Source organism: Papio anubis, chromosome 8, assembly GCF_008728515.1.
Source record: "Papio anubis isolate 15944 chromosome 8, Panubis1.0, whole genome shotgun sequence".
NCBI classification, from domain to species: Eukaryota; Metazoa; Chordata; class Mammalia; order Primates; family Cercopithecidae; genus Papio; species Papio anubis.
This window is the reverse complement of record NC_044983.1, coordinates 8,171,603-8,186,502: the sequence shown is the minus strand read 5'-3', so window position 1 is coordinate 8,186,502 and position 14,900 is coordinate 8,171,603. Positions and strand designations below refer to the sequence as shown.

The 14,900-nt window shown below is 44.0% G+C and overlaps 1 protein-coding gene across 3 annotated transcripts in view; it reads right to left on the bottom strand.

The window, feature by feature from the left end:
* PINX1 (PIN2 (TERF1) interacting telomerase inhibitor 1) overlaps window positions 1-14,900 on the bottom strand; it is a 75,243-nt gene that overhangs the window by 40,142 nt on the left and 20,201 nt on the right. The window lies entirely within an intron of this gene.

Genomic DNA, 14,900 nt, shown 5'->3' with positions numbered 1-14,900 from the left:
ATTTACTATGAAAGTGTATAACTCTTAGTATACACTTTTTTTTAGTATACACTTAGTATATACTTTTTTTTAGTATAACTCTTAGTATAGTGGATAATGTGTCTGGATTTTAGTAGGAAGCAGAAACTTAATAATTCTTTCATAGGGCTATCAATTAAGAAGCAAGGAAATCAACCTGCAATATAAAACTACCCTTGATTCCCATGAGTATTAAAGAAGTTCAAACCAGCTATCATTTTAACTATACCAATGAACTCATGGTTACCTAGTTACCCAGTGAGCAACTACTAATGACCCTGAGCCAGGGCCTATGAAGGGACAAAGGCATGGCTTCTGTCATATGGGTAGAAGAGGAAGACACACTGTTGAAAGGACAGCACGCAAGGCAACAGACAGTAATCAGCAAATTCAGACCAAGGCAGAGCACAGTGAGAGGCAGGATGGAGACGAGGAAACCTTCCATGAAGATGTCACTGCGGTGTTAGCCGCTGGGGGCAGTGACTCGCATCACCAGAGCCTAGAACAGCGCCTAGCACAGACGTATTTAATAAAAACCTGCCAAATAAAATAATGAGCCAGAACGTGGTCAGGGTCCTAAAAGAGGCAGCAGCAGAGTGGGTGACAGAGCTGGGTGAGAAGAGTCCCGGGAGGTCTGTACCAGGAGCCAGCAAGCATCAGCATCAGGGAAGCAGGTTAGCGTGAGCTGGGCAAGGGTCTGGTGTGTGCATTAAGGGAGCTGTATCTGTCATATGCTGGACACTGCTGACATGGGACAGGAGCACTGGAGAAGAGCCGATTTTGAGAATAAGCTCTCAAAAATGCTCTGAAAGGATGCCCTGCAAGTAGGAAACAATGGGGCTGCGAAGGCCACTTAGGATTATAATTTTGGGTCATGATGATTAGGAATGGTTTCATTGGAAGGAATGAAAAAGTAGGATGGATGCTGGAGGTGTTAAAAACACAAAATCAGCAGGCCCTGGTGATGTCAAAAGAAAAAAATAAATCGCAGATCACACTTAAGATCCAACAACTCTAGGTAAGTAAGATATCCAATGATAAAAAATGTGCTTAGTGCTTGTACTTTTTCCTCCACAACTCTAGGTATGGGTTTAATCCACTCACCATCATCCTCACAGGAAGTGACCCTGTCTATGCTTTAATCGAAAACTCAAGAAGGACCCAAGAAGACTTGGCTTAACACTACAAAGGGAGCTGCCAACAGACCTCGGACTGAAGTGAAGACTGGTGGCACTCAGCTCATTTCTCTTTTCTCTTCCACATCACAACTATAGTTTCCACTAATCTTTCCCAATAGGGCAGTTATTATTACTAAGAAAGGCAAACCTGCAATAGGTGAGGCCTGTCTCTCCTGGCAGAACACCTCACATTCTTTCTGTGGGAAAGGAAAATGGAGCCAGGGGCAACGTATCTGACCTGGTACGACCTCCTGCAGGGTGTGCTTGGAGGAACCATCCACCAGAGACAGCCTGTTGGCTACAGGAGGCACATGCAAAAGACATCCACGTCAGGGTAATAACGACTAGCATGTATTTATGGAGGCTCAGAGCACTTTCTGCAACCCACCCCATGTTTCAGTAAGATAAGTTAGGAATGGCGTATTTCCATGATATACTTTAGACAACCAGAGTACTTGGAAGATTCATGCTTAACTTGCAGGAAAAGGCCACACTAGTGCTGAGGGGGAGGAGGCAGAGCACAGGAAGGGGTCACACTAGTGCTGAGGGGGAGGACAGAGCACAGGAAGAGGCCACACTAGTGCTGAGGGGGAGGACAGAGCACAGGAAGAGGCCACACTAGTGCTGAGGGGAGGAGGACAGAGCACAGGAAGAGGCCACACTAGTGCTGAGGTGGAGGCAGAGCACCATCTCCTTCACTGCACAGCGGGGGCTTTCTCAGCTTTCTTCAGGCTTGGATCTCACAGGCTGCAGCCGGAGCTCGTGAACGCACTTGTTGGGGAGAGGCCCGCATGAGACCACAGCCCTACTTAAATACAACTCATAAGGAAGTCAATCTGAGGGGCAAACAGAGTAAGTTTTTGTGTTTTCTGTTTATGTTTTAAAATGGGAATGATGCCAGGGCTAGGATTTGAAAAGAGCAACCACTCCCACCCCTCCCACATCTATTGAGATAAAATAGTTTATAAGATTTTGGAATTGATGGATGAGAAAAAGGGTTGTTACACTTTAAAATAAATATTTCTTTTGTATTGAAAGGGTTTTCTCTTACTCTTTCTCCACTCTTTTCCTTCAATAATGATTTGCTGAATACCCTGAGCCTAATGGCCCAACCACTTTCCAGAGTGGGGAACAGCAGTGTTTCCTCTACAAGAGAAACATGTGAGGCAACAGAAGGTATAATCCCTGGAAAAACTGACCCCCAGAGGTTCTGCCAGCAGGACCTGGGATGCAGCGGAGGGCAGGGGAGGTGCTCCTGACAGTGGGGAGGCGCTCCTGACAGGAGGGAGGCCAGGGCATGTAGGAGGACCTCCCTCTTGTCCACCAGAGCCCAGGTCCATGGGCCCAGCGAGATGGCTTCTCTAGAGAAGTCAAGACCCACTGACAGAAAGACCCGCCGACTCTGACATCCGGGGGTTCCCTAAGGAAATGGCCAATTCCCCATCTGAGAAGGCTGCCTCTGCAAACAAATTCCAACTGGCTCTTCATTAACTGACTGTTAAATGAGAGTGGACAGCAAAGGATCATCAGACTATGTCGGGGAAATCCTCCGTCATGAAGGCAGCAAACCAAAACCAAAAGAAAAGAGGAACTCAGAGGACAAAGACAGAAAAACAATCTATGAATCTGTGAAAAGCACAATGCCTCCAGAGGCTGGGTAACATATGGTTGTATCCATGACACAAGAATAGGACATTATTAAAAAACAACAAACAATGAGATAGTAAGACATAGCTCTTGAAAATTAAAAATATGACAGCAAAACTCACCTTATAATAAAAAGGTTGGAAAATAAAAATCAAGAAAATGCCCCCCACCCACCCCCACCAAAGTAGAACAAAGATACAGAAAAACTAGAGACAAAAGGAAAATCTGAGGAGGAATTCAAGATGTCAGTGCAACTACTGGTTTCCTGACAAAACAGAGGGGAAAAAATTATGAAAGAGCTAATTTTCCAGAACTCAAGAAAGGACATGAATCTTCATACTGAAAGTTCTACCAAGTGCCTGGTAAGTAAAAACCTCCAACCAACTCATATTCCCATGAGGTTTTAGAATCTGAACATGTTAAGATTCTAAAACCTCCTGAAAATGAGATAAACAGGTCTGTGCAAAGGACTAAAGTAAGAACTGCAACAATGGCTATCAAAAGACACTAGCTAATACCTTCAAAATGCTGAAGGAAAATGATTTTCAACTCAGAATTCTATACCCAGACCATCTGCCATGGAATTAATAGAGATTTTCAGACCCGTGCCCTTCTCAGAAAGCTGTGGAAGATGAGTAAGGAGACAGAGGAGCTAAAAGGAGCAAGGCTGGGGAAAAGTCCAGGAGGCCAGGGAAGTGGCTGAGCCAGCAACCAGTCCTGAGGGAGCCAGGAGGCGGAAATCTTAGGAGAGGTCTCTTGGGAGACAGATCCAGTCAACAGATGATCTGATGCAGCTGATACTCTGCAAGTTTTATATTAAGAGGCTACCAGAGGGTCTAGAGGGAAAAAACAAAATCACACAGATATATAGAATGCTTTTGTTTCCCATCAGAAAACCAAAAATTGTTACAGGAAATGTTATTATTGCACACTATTTGGCTTAGCAGGGTACGATATTTACATAGCAATAAAAATATAAACCTCAAATAACAAATTCACTAATTATTATACAATACGATCAGTAGTTTGAGTGGTGTACAGGCCCAGATCTTAATCTACCAAAACAGAAGTCCACATTTAAAAAATTATGACATTGAAAAATGTCAGTGCAAGTTATTATTCTAAAATATGAAGGTAAATACCAAATAACTGAAGAAGAATTGAAAGTGCTGTAGGGAGGAAGTTTGTGAGGTGAAGTGGCAAGGATGACTACAGAATGCTCTTTCTTTAAAAGCTGTTTGGTGGAGCTTAATTTTTTTACAACTACGTGCATATATTACTTTGATTAAAAAATAACAAGCATTTAACACATACTCTCTTTGTATGAGTCATTGTTCAAATGCTTTATAGGTGATCTCATTTAATTCTGCCTAATAGATGATATTACTATTATCCCTGTTTTAAAATATGAAAATTAAAGTACAGAGAGGTTACATGGCGTGTCCAGTAGTGCAGTGCTAGCAACTGATGGACCCAGGATTTTAACTCACGCAGTGTGGACCAGAATCTGGAGATCTTAACTCGCAAGGAAGCCAGGAAAAGATAATTTCATCTTGGGAAAAACGATCTGATTTTCACCTATTGGTAAACCTAGATAGTCAAAACCAATCAGCCTATCTGACATGAATAAGTAGGAAGCATTTATTTTCTCATATCTAAAAATCCTATATTTTTCTATCAACAACACAAAAACACAGCCTAAACAGCAAGAGCAGCAGAAAAGGAAAAGTTGGGAAAAAAAAATTGCAGTCACACAAACTGTAGTTAAAAAATGACTAAGTTTCCTTGATATATGAATTTCTTGGAAAACCATTTATCAACAGCCTGTTTCTCTCTAGCAGAGTCCCTCAAGCCGAGAGCCATGTCATTCCCCTTTGACTGATTAATTAGCCAATCAGGGGACATTTTTCATTGTGAGATATGATGGTTTATTTCAGCTAATGCTTGGTCTCTAATGGCGACACATTAAAGCCAACTCGGCTATTTCAGCCCTGTGGAGTGACCAAAAGGAAAGAACAGAAGATAAATCAAAAGAGCTCCCTTCAGTTCCCCTTCAGTCCTTAACAAAACCCCTAAGGAGCAAGTGGCTGGAGGGAAGATCCTCTACCAATAAAAAGAAAAAACAAGTAAAAGAAAGGCACACATGTCTTCGAGCCAAAGAGTAGCCTTCCTGCTTCTGAAGAGCAATAATTTATCTGTTGATTTACAGACCACTGATAGAACAGGCCCCCAAAAGTCAATATCTAGCTCTTCTTCCTTTTATCAAAAGCTGTGCTCAATAGAAAATCTAGCTCTGTAATGCTTCATACTCATGGGGCTGATTTTCCCTGCACTCTGAATTGGAAGAGGCTGTGAGTAACCCACCTCAAGCACTATTCACACCAAAGTCACTCCCCCAGCCAACATCCCACCCCACTGCAGGTTCTCTAAGCTTCTTACCGTCCCTATGCTGTGAGGGCACTGAAAACACAAAGAAGTAGAAGTTCAAGAGGAGGACAGATGGGAATATTCACACATCCAGGACAAGAAGCACATCTTCAACACGTCCACTGACAATAGTCACCAAGGCGAGTCTAAGGAGCTGGTCTTTGCTATGCAGTCACACACTTTATCATCACCATCCTCATTCATCATTCTAATTTTATGAATCTTGGAAGCTGTGTTAGTCTGCTTTTGTACTGCTATAAAGAAATACCTGAGGCTGGGTAATTTATAAAGTAAAGAGGTTTGATTTTGGCTCACAGTTCCGCAGGCTGCAAGAGGTGTGCCACTGGCATCTGCTCCTGGTGAGGCCTTGGGAAGCTTCCAATCATGGTGGAAGGAGAAGGGGGAGCCAGCCCATCACATGGCGAGATGGCAGGAGGAGGTGCCAGGCTCTTAAACAACCAGATCTCATGTGAACTAAGAGAACTCATTCATTACCATGAGGATATCAAGTCATGTGTGAGGGATCCGTCCCTACAACCCAAACACCTCCCACCGAGGCACACCTCCGACACTGGGGATGACAATCCAGCATGGGGTTTGGAGGGGACACACCTCCAAACCATATCAGAAGCCTTCAGACAAGACACCACTGTTTCCTTCCTTCCCAACTGATTTAACAATGACTTCCACATGGCTAGTTATACTCCTGGACACCACTGGCATTTGTGTTTGAGGCCAGGACAAGTCATGGCTCATGCTGCTTCTGCCTTTTGATGCCTTGTCCAGCGAGAGAATTGCTACCCTTCAGGCCTAGCTCAATTTCCAATTCTTCTGTGTGTCTATGTCTCCTGACAGACTCCGTGAGCATTAGCAGCTCCCTGCCTTTGCCCCCACATGTTTAAGGCATATTTCAACAAATGAATTCAATTCAGCAAGAACCTTACTGAGAACCCACTCCATGCCAGGCATAGTTCTAGATACGAGGAAATATAAAAATTCCTGCCCTTACGGAGATCCCAGCCTCCTGAGGGAAGGTAGGCAGTCAACTAGGGAACCACCGAGCATGTCAGCGGGCGCTCACTACTGTGAAGGAACACAAGTGACCAAGGTCTGTACTTCCACCCAAAACTGCAGAGAACATGGCATTAGAAGGTTATTGCCTTAGTCATTACTTATCTTCAACATCAATTAAATAAAATTGATGCGTTAGGAAGTCCTGTGCCATTGCCATAATGGCAAAACGGTGGGCAGGAGTCACTTCACTAGAGGACTTTGAGAAGGACGTGCTTCTCAGCAATGACCCCGTTTACTCAGTAGGTTTATATCAAATATTGTGACTATGCACACATAGATACAATTTTCTCAGTTCTAAAGGATGTTTCACAGAAATTATTACTGGCTATTTTAAACTGTGAGAGTGTTGATGCTGACTGTGATGACAGTGGTCTCAGCAGCAGCAGCTAACTAAGAGTTTTACGTGGCTTATCATTTAATCTTCCCTGGATCTTTTATTATCCCCATTTACAAATGAAGCAGCTGGGGCTCAGAGAGGTTAAATAACTTGCCCCAAATCACGCAGCCTTCAAACTACTCTTGGGCTCAAAGGCAGGCATATGAAACTCTCAAGTGCCTATTCACAACACTATATGGCCCTGAGTGAGTTGCCCTTTAGAAGAAACCAGAGTAGAACATTCATTAGATGACCTGATTTCCTCCTTCTACTGGCTCAGATGGTTCTACCAGGTATATATGTTTGATACCAGGTATCAATGTCTAATCACAGAACCACAGGAAGACAAATCCTGAGACAGCCATTTCCCTGTTCACCCTATTTCTGTGGGTTAGCAATTAAGAAGGGCTGGGCTGGGCAACCCTGGCTCAGGGTCTCTCACGCGGATATTGTCAAAAGGTGGGGAGAGCCGGCAGAGCCAGGAGCTGGCCAGGCATACTCAGGGAGCCTGCGTAACTCACTGCTCATGGTCTCTCCATGGGGGCTTGCCTGGGCACTGGGCCTCCTCACAGCTTGGGGCTCGGGGCAGCTGGACTATTTACATGAAAGCTTCAAGAGCAAGTCTTCCAGCCAACGAGGCCTCAGAAGTCACCTGGCACCCTACTGCTAGACTGTCTTGGCTACAAGCAAGTTCCAGGCCTGCCCAGGTAGAGGGGAGGGGACCGGACTCCACCTCCTGGTGCGGAGGCGGTACGGGCCCACCTAGAAGAGCATGTGGAATGGGAGGTATCCATGATGCCATCTTTGGAAAACAGAATCTGCTACACAAACATATAACTCAAGACTCATTTATAGATATCTGAGTTTACAGATAAAATAGGAACACCCTACCCAAGGTGAAAGTAACTTCGCCTTGATACTCCATAGTTCCAGTTGCTCTTTCAAGTCTTGAATCTGCTAAGACAGATGACTTGCTATTTTACCTGAAGTCTATTTGATCTCTTGTTTGCACACATCAAGACCCTTTCACATTCGTCTACTGGATAAAGGGCGTAAGTAGATAAAGCCAAAATTGCTCAAGTATGTAAGAATCAAGAATCCAAGTAATGTTCTCTTCTTTGTTGTCGAGGAAAACGTAAAACTTCAAATGAAGTCTTAAACCTGCCAGCACCGTTTCAAATGGGATCATTTCACATCTTCTCTTTACTCCAGAATGAGAGAAGGACAGAACTGGAAGGGCTTGAATGCATTTAGCTGGGACTCTTGCCTGGTACCAGAACCTGCACAGGGCACTCCCAGGAGGTGTGCACTGTGTCCAGCGGCTCTGCCAGCCCATGCAGGCTGCTTCCTTTTCCTGAGTTGTTACCTTTCTATGAATTTCATCAGTCAGTGCTAGTTCTTCCTTTGTCCAAACTGTCACCCTGGTAACTATACCCAATTCTTCCATCTGTTTCTGTACATAACATGCTTTCCAGGCGCCATTGTCCCTGAAGGCTATTCTCTGAATGTACTCTTTGAAAACATGACCCCCAGGCCCCCAAAGAGCTGTTAAAGCACAGTCACTTGTGAGGAACACAAGTTACAAGTCTGTTGCTTTCAGCAAGTGGGCACAGCCTCCCTGGCACAGCCCAGCCTGCACTCAGGACAGGTGCCACAGGATATAATTTGGCTTAGGTTAAACTTGTGGTCAGGATACACGTCCTACCTTCTAACTAATTTTCATCTAGCTGCTACCAAGTTAGATCTTTCTAGAACTAAATGAGACTGTACGTATCTTCATAAACTTTCACCTTAAAGCAGTGAAAATGTTTTGGCCAACTGTCCCAGCTAAGAGAGATCATTTTGAATCAGGATTCTGTTATCAATGGTCAAAACGATGACAAGAATTACTAAGGTCATCACTGTTGGGAAAAAATGAATTTTGGAACTCAAGTGTATTATTTGTCTTGTTTGTGGGCTTATATTTCTCCCTAACTAAAAGGTTTTTAATTAAAAGATTACTTTGGTGTCCAGATGTGGAGCAGGGGGAGGGTGGGCAGAGCGATGGGTACAGGAAGGGGGATTCCATATCCTGCAAAGCCCTCATGAAACTCACCTAACCATAAACATTGGGTATCAGCGTAAAAACTCAAAACAAAAGGAGAAATGCCCTTCAATTAAAAGGCACTTGAAAAATTAAGGCAATAAAGACTCTTCTCAATGATCTTCTCCATGAGGAACTTAAGGCATTGAATCCAACCAGAAAAATGAATGGTCCAAGATACCTCATGAATTCCACCAAGCAAAACAGAAGCGTCTGCTTGGAATTCGTTTTCAGACTGGATAATCAGCAAGCAACGGGGAAAAAAGGGGGACTGACAAAGAGAGGTGAGAAAGGAATACAAACTGCAAAGAAGTCATGCTTTGCTTCAAAAAGCAAAAGTCAGCAGAAGAATTTCAAGGAAAATGATTATTGATTTGGTATCCTGGGAGAGTGTAACTCTCATGAGGGTTCTAATTCAATCAGGCTAGAGAGGTGAAGAAATGGACAATTATTTTGCCAGGAGCCCATGCCAGAAGCATGCTAAACAGAGAAACGAAGTGAGAATGCTGGTGACACATTCTCCATCCTCACTCCGGTTTCGGAGTATTTTCTCTAGTGATAAGGCTCAATCCGGAAATGAGCTGGAGAGAGGAAGGAAACTGGGAAGGTGGGGGAGGGAAAAAAATGAGAGAGGGAAAAAAAAAAAAAGAGTAGCAGGAAGTTCAACCAGATAGGAACTGATGGAATTTGTTTTTCAGTGTCTCCAACTTCAAATTGCAAACCAAGTGAGAAAAGACACACACTTATGTACACAGGCCCTGGCAGGCACTGGCCAGCACAAGTACTGCCGCAGGTCCCAAGGGGCCCTGGGAATCTCAATTCATTATCTTCGATCATTTCTTTGTCTCCACAGAAAGTGCATACATCTCCAATTTAGGTGCACTCCAAACCAGAGTTATTATCTTCCAATCAATATACAACAAAGATGGTGGGAAAAGGAAGAACTTGGAAATTAGAAATGTGCAACCAGCCGTCCCCACACAGAACAGTTTATGAGAAGTTTTCTGAGCAATTGGCAGTTCATGATGATCTTTCACTGTTGAAGCCAGTACTTCTGAATAGCCGGATTCAGCGGGGAAACAGCGCCTCCTGACAACTTCTGTGTCTGGAGGAAGTACTAAGCACCAATAAAGTTAGAGGAGAGTCCTTCAAGCAATAGGAATGCTTTATCTTCTGAGCAAAGAAAAACAGCCAGAGCTGTGAAAAACTATTCCAGAGTGAAATGTAAGGTCTGAAAGCCAGTTTCTGGCAAACTGGGTTGATTTTTAAAAACATAAAATGGTGTGAGTGAAGATTTATTCAATAATCCTTTCTCCAGAACCCACAAGTAGATTGTGCATGGCGTGCAATGTAGATTATGAATATTTCCTACTCTCAGAGAAGAAATACTTATCGATTAGAACGTTTCAAAAGGAAAAGACATTTCAAATATCAATGATGACGCTATACAAACCGTGATTTTTATGGTGACAAAGTCCATTTTTAAAAAGAGATGAATGATGAGACTTCAACTGACTGAATCCCTACCATGTGCCAACGACTGGAGCCAGTCACATGCTGGGGGCCTAGAAATAAGAACACAAATCCTCTCTAAGGTGTTCGCTGGCCAGTGTACACCACAAATGAAAAAGTCCACATGTAAAACACAGTGAAGCAATTTCTTCTTTTTCTTTGTTTTTTTGAGACAGGGTCTCGCTCTGTCACCCAGGCTGGAGTGCAGTGGCATGATCATAGCTCACTGCAGCCTCAATCTCCTAGACTCAAGCAACCTCCCATCTCCAGCCTTGTGAGTAGCTGAGACTACAGGTGGATGCAACTGAGCCTGGCTAATTTTTAAAAATTTTTTGTAGAGACGGTGTCTCACTACATTGCCCAGGCTGATTTCAAACTCCTGAGCTCAGGCAATCCTCCTGTCTCGGCCTCCCAAAATGTTGGGATTATAGGCGTGAGCCACTGCGCCCAGCTAGCAGTTTCTTCATTAGACACAAAAAGGTCAGAGAGAGGACAGAAAGCATGATTTAAGTTTCATAAACATGTCCTAGAAGTCTTGCATTTAGCTTGGATTGTTGCTGTTTCGTTTTGATGTAATTTTCTTTTTATCTCTATACATTATAGTCAAAATAATTAAGAGAACACATTCTTCACTTGGCATAGTTTGTTCCACTACACAAACAAAGTTCATTCCTACTATGCTCACAAAGGAATTTTACATTTTAAGTGATTTTTTTTTTTTTTAATGAAGACTTTTAAATGCATAGTCTTAGATTTTAACGCTTCTTTTTGGACCAAGGACACCTTCGAAAATCCAATGAAAGCTCTGCCCGTGTGCCCCCACATATTTTGCATGCAATTTAAAGGAGGTCACAAACTCACTACAGTGAGTTTACCCTGAGATACTGCCAACACCATGAGCTCTCCAATACCAGCACGCTACAGATGACAAAACTGTCACGATACCACTTTGTACTTCTGAAGTTACTAAGTAATGATTTAATCAATTGGAGTGAACTTTAAAGATGTCAACTGATTTGATCTCTATAAGGAGTTCTCTAAAGGCTCACAAAATAGAAAATAACACTGAGCTTGGCTAAGTGCAGGAAGTAGATCACGGAAACGACAACCGGCCTTTAGCACTGGGTAGTGACCCCTGCAGATCTCAGCAGCCTCAGCGTCAAACTGAGAGACCATGTGGTCTGTACACACGCTATTCCACTCCTAGTCAGACAATTCTGTCGGCAGCAGTGGTTGCCAGGATCACGGGCAGTGCTGGAAGGGTATGCAACTATGATTGGGGTTAGCATGAAATAGTTCAGGATCTTCACTGAGATAATAATGGTTACACAATCCACAAATGTGATAAAGGGGCACAGAGCTATATGAGCAGATGGTACCAATGCCCATTTCCTGGTTTCATCATCCTGTACTGCAGTTAGGTAAGACGTAACCACTGGGGAAAACCAGATGAAGGGTACACGGAACCCCTCTACTATCTTTGCAACATCCTGTTAATCTATAAAAAGTTAAGGAAAAAACCCTCATGACTATTAATCAAGGGCTGCAGATGTTTCTTGGATATAAATATATTCAGATCATCCAGTTCAATAGAGAGATGAAAAAATACACAAGCAACACAACATCAATGTTCCAGATGCTCAAGTTCTTTCTTAATTCAGCCTCCAGCCCCAACCAGGAAGTCAAGTCGTTCCCCAGGCTAGTCCAGACACCTAGTTACTTCTCAACCCTAACAGCTCACCTCTGACTACAGGTAACAAAGAAGTTTTGAAATTTAAACCATTATTTTCTACAAAATAGGAACAGCCAATCATTTTCCCACAAAGTTACAATACAGCATCAACCACTGGTGTCTCTGATGAAGCTCAACAGAAGCTGCTAAGGCCTAACTAACCCCCTTCAATGTAGATTTTTCGTTAAATGTGAAAGAGTTCATTAACTTTGGCAGAACTGCGGTATAGGAGAAAGAAGGCTGATTTTGAAATTGGAGGGACACAGATTTAAAGCCCACGTGTGCCATTTTGGAGTGTTCTAACAATTCTCTCTGTGTTTCCGTTTCCTCACTGCTACAGAGGGGATGCTGACGCCTACGTGACAGGATTGCTGCAAGGATGAAATGAGAAAAATCCAGCAGAGGATTTGGCACACAGGTGCTTAATAAAATTGGAATTCTACGATGGCAGTCAGGAGCTATAGAAATTAAAATCAGTAGGCTTCACTTAATGCAAGGGTGATGCTGTTACCCAAGCCAAGAATGTGGTTAACGCCAAGGTTCTGGAACTCGGGATGCTGAAGACAGATCAGCGTCAGCACCTAACTAGAGCACCCACAGAGCTACTGCTACCTTAACGGCCCGCACTACCATGGTTTCCAGGACTCTAGAGGTAGGTGGCCTCCAGCAACACCTTGGCCTCTGCAATGCCAAATACAAATCCAGGCCGACGCAGCTATGACAGTCAAGCGAACAACAACATGCAGTATTCCCGCCCACTGAGGATGGGAGCTGAAAGAGGTTGTATTTTCAAACAGATCTGATCAAAGGCCTCCTGCCTTTGACTATAAGGGCTGTTGTAACTAACAAGGTAAGGTTTCTTAGCAATAGTCTACTCAAGGAAGGTACCAGTATACTCATTAAAAGCAAACTTAACATATGAAAATCCACATGGATGTCAAAGATAAATTTAGAGGTCATTTTGCTTTATAGAAAGAATATTCTGTTTGTCTTAAATGTGATAACATTTAAATAGATTCTGTGTTCTGCACACATGCGGGCACACGTCTAATGGAAAATACTGTCTAGGCCCAACCTCCTCAGTGTGGCACACGGGCCAGCAACAGTGTCACCTGGGAGCTCCTTGGATGAGTACGTGCAGGCTCTCAGCCCCTGCCCAGGCTTCCTGAGTCAGGATCTGCAGTTTGACAAGGAAGCCCTGTGTACACGGCAGGACTTGAGGAGCTCTGTCCTCAGGGTCACTCACGACCCCAAAGCCAAAAGCTCTCAGTACAGCTGCATGGCAGGCTTTCCCCGGGTTCTCAACCCTCGGTCCTTATCGAACGTCAGAATAACTGCCGGAACAGTTGGGGAGGTATTGAAAAAAAATTTTTTTTAATTTTTCTCTTTTTGTAATACAGATACCTGGGCCCTGACCCAAGATTTAATTTAATCGGTCTTGGGCAGGACCCTGGCATTAGCGTTTGTTTAAAGCTTATTAGGCAATGCCAGGGCAACCTTGTTGAGAACTATGGCTACAGACAGAGAGCAGGGCCTGGTAGAAGACTGCCTCACCAACAGGTAGGACCTAAATTCATCACTGGAAGAAAACACTGAACTGGAAGAGAGAGAAAGATGTGACTAACGGAAATCTTGCACAAAACACCATGTTGCATCAAGGTTGATCATCTCTACACCAACTGGACCAAAAGAGATTTTCCCGGGGGCTAGCGTTAGGGAACTGCTTCTGAAGCTCCTCAAACACAGGTAGGTATCTCACTTTAACATGACTTAGCCACCAGAGTCAAGTAACACCACATAGTGATAAAAATCTCAAGGCACCCAACACAAATAAATTCTCAAACACAAATCTGCCAGAGGATCAGCAACCTCTGATCTCTGACAACTAACAGCTTTCTGCACCAACCACATAAATTCTCTTAAAGTTCTACAAAAGCCGATAAGTAATATTCCCCCCCGATCTGTTCAACTGTACCTTTTCAAAGAGGGTGTCCGGGAGGGCAAAGGCTAGGGGTGGTGGGTGGGCGGCAGGGAGAAGAGAGAGGATCAGTGTGCGGGGATGTGGAAGCACCAGTGCAGAAGGCACCGTGCGCCCCACGGGGCTGGGGAGATGGGGGTTATCTCAAGGTGTGGGAGGGATGTGGAGTTGATGCAAAGGCTCAGGCTGTGATCGTGGGGTGGGGGCAGCTATTGGGCAGACCAAAGGAGATGGAGTGCAAGAGGCACGGGACTGGAATTCCATTTCTTCCTGAGGACACGGAGACGACTGAGAGAGTCAAGGAGGAGGGGTTGGAGGGGAGGCTAGGATAAGCCAGAGGCCATGTCCTCAGTGAACAAGGAAGAGTGGCCTAGTCCAGGTCTCACGGTGGGCACTGAGGGCAGAGTTGCAACCAGAAGCCAGCCTGTCTGACCATGGCTCTTTCCAGCAGCCCCTTGTGAAGGAGCAGCCAGCCTGGCCTGATGTCAGAGAGCTTCTCCCTAGTGACCACTGCCTATCCCGTGACTCAGCACAGTCCACACAGGCACCAAAGCCAGGTATCCTTTCCCAGCCTGCTGTTTCCATCTGCTGAGGGTACAGGGGCAGACAAGGGCTAAGATACCAGGGAATTTAGTCCCAATCTGCACAGGGAATCACCAAACAAGACTTCCAACCACTGGTAATTCTGGACTCTCTAAAAATTATTACTATTAAGAAATAAATATCTACCACCCTAGAAATAAAGATTTCTGTCAGTCTGGAAAAATGCCAGGAATTAATAAACCAAGTCTTCTTTTTTGCTCTATGGTCACCAAGGGCCCTGGCTAGGAACCAATAAAAGAACATGAGTACAACATACCAGGTTAGCTGAGTAA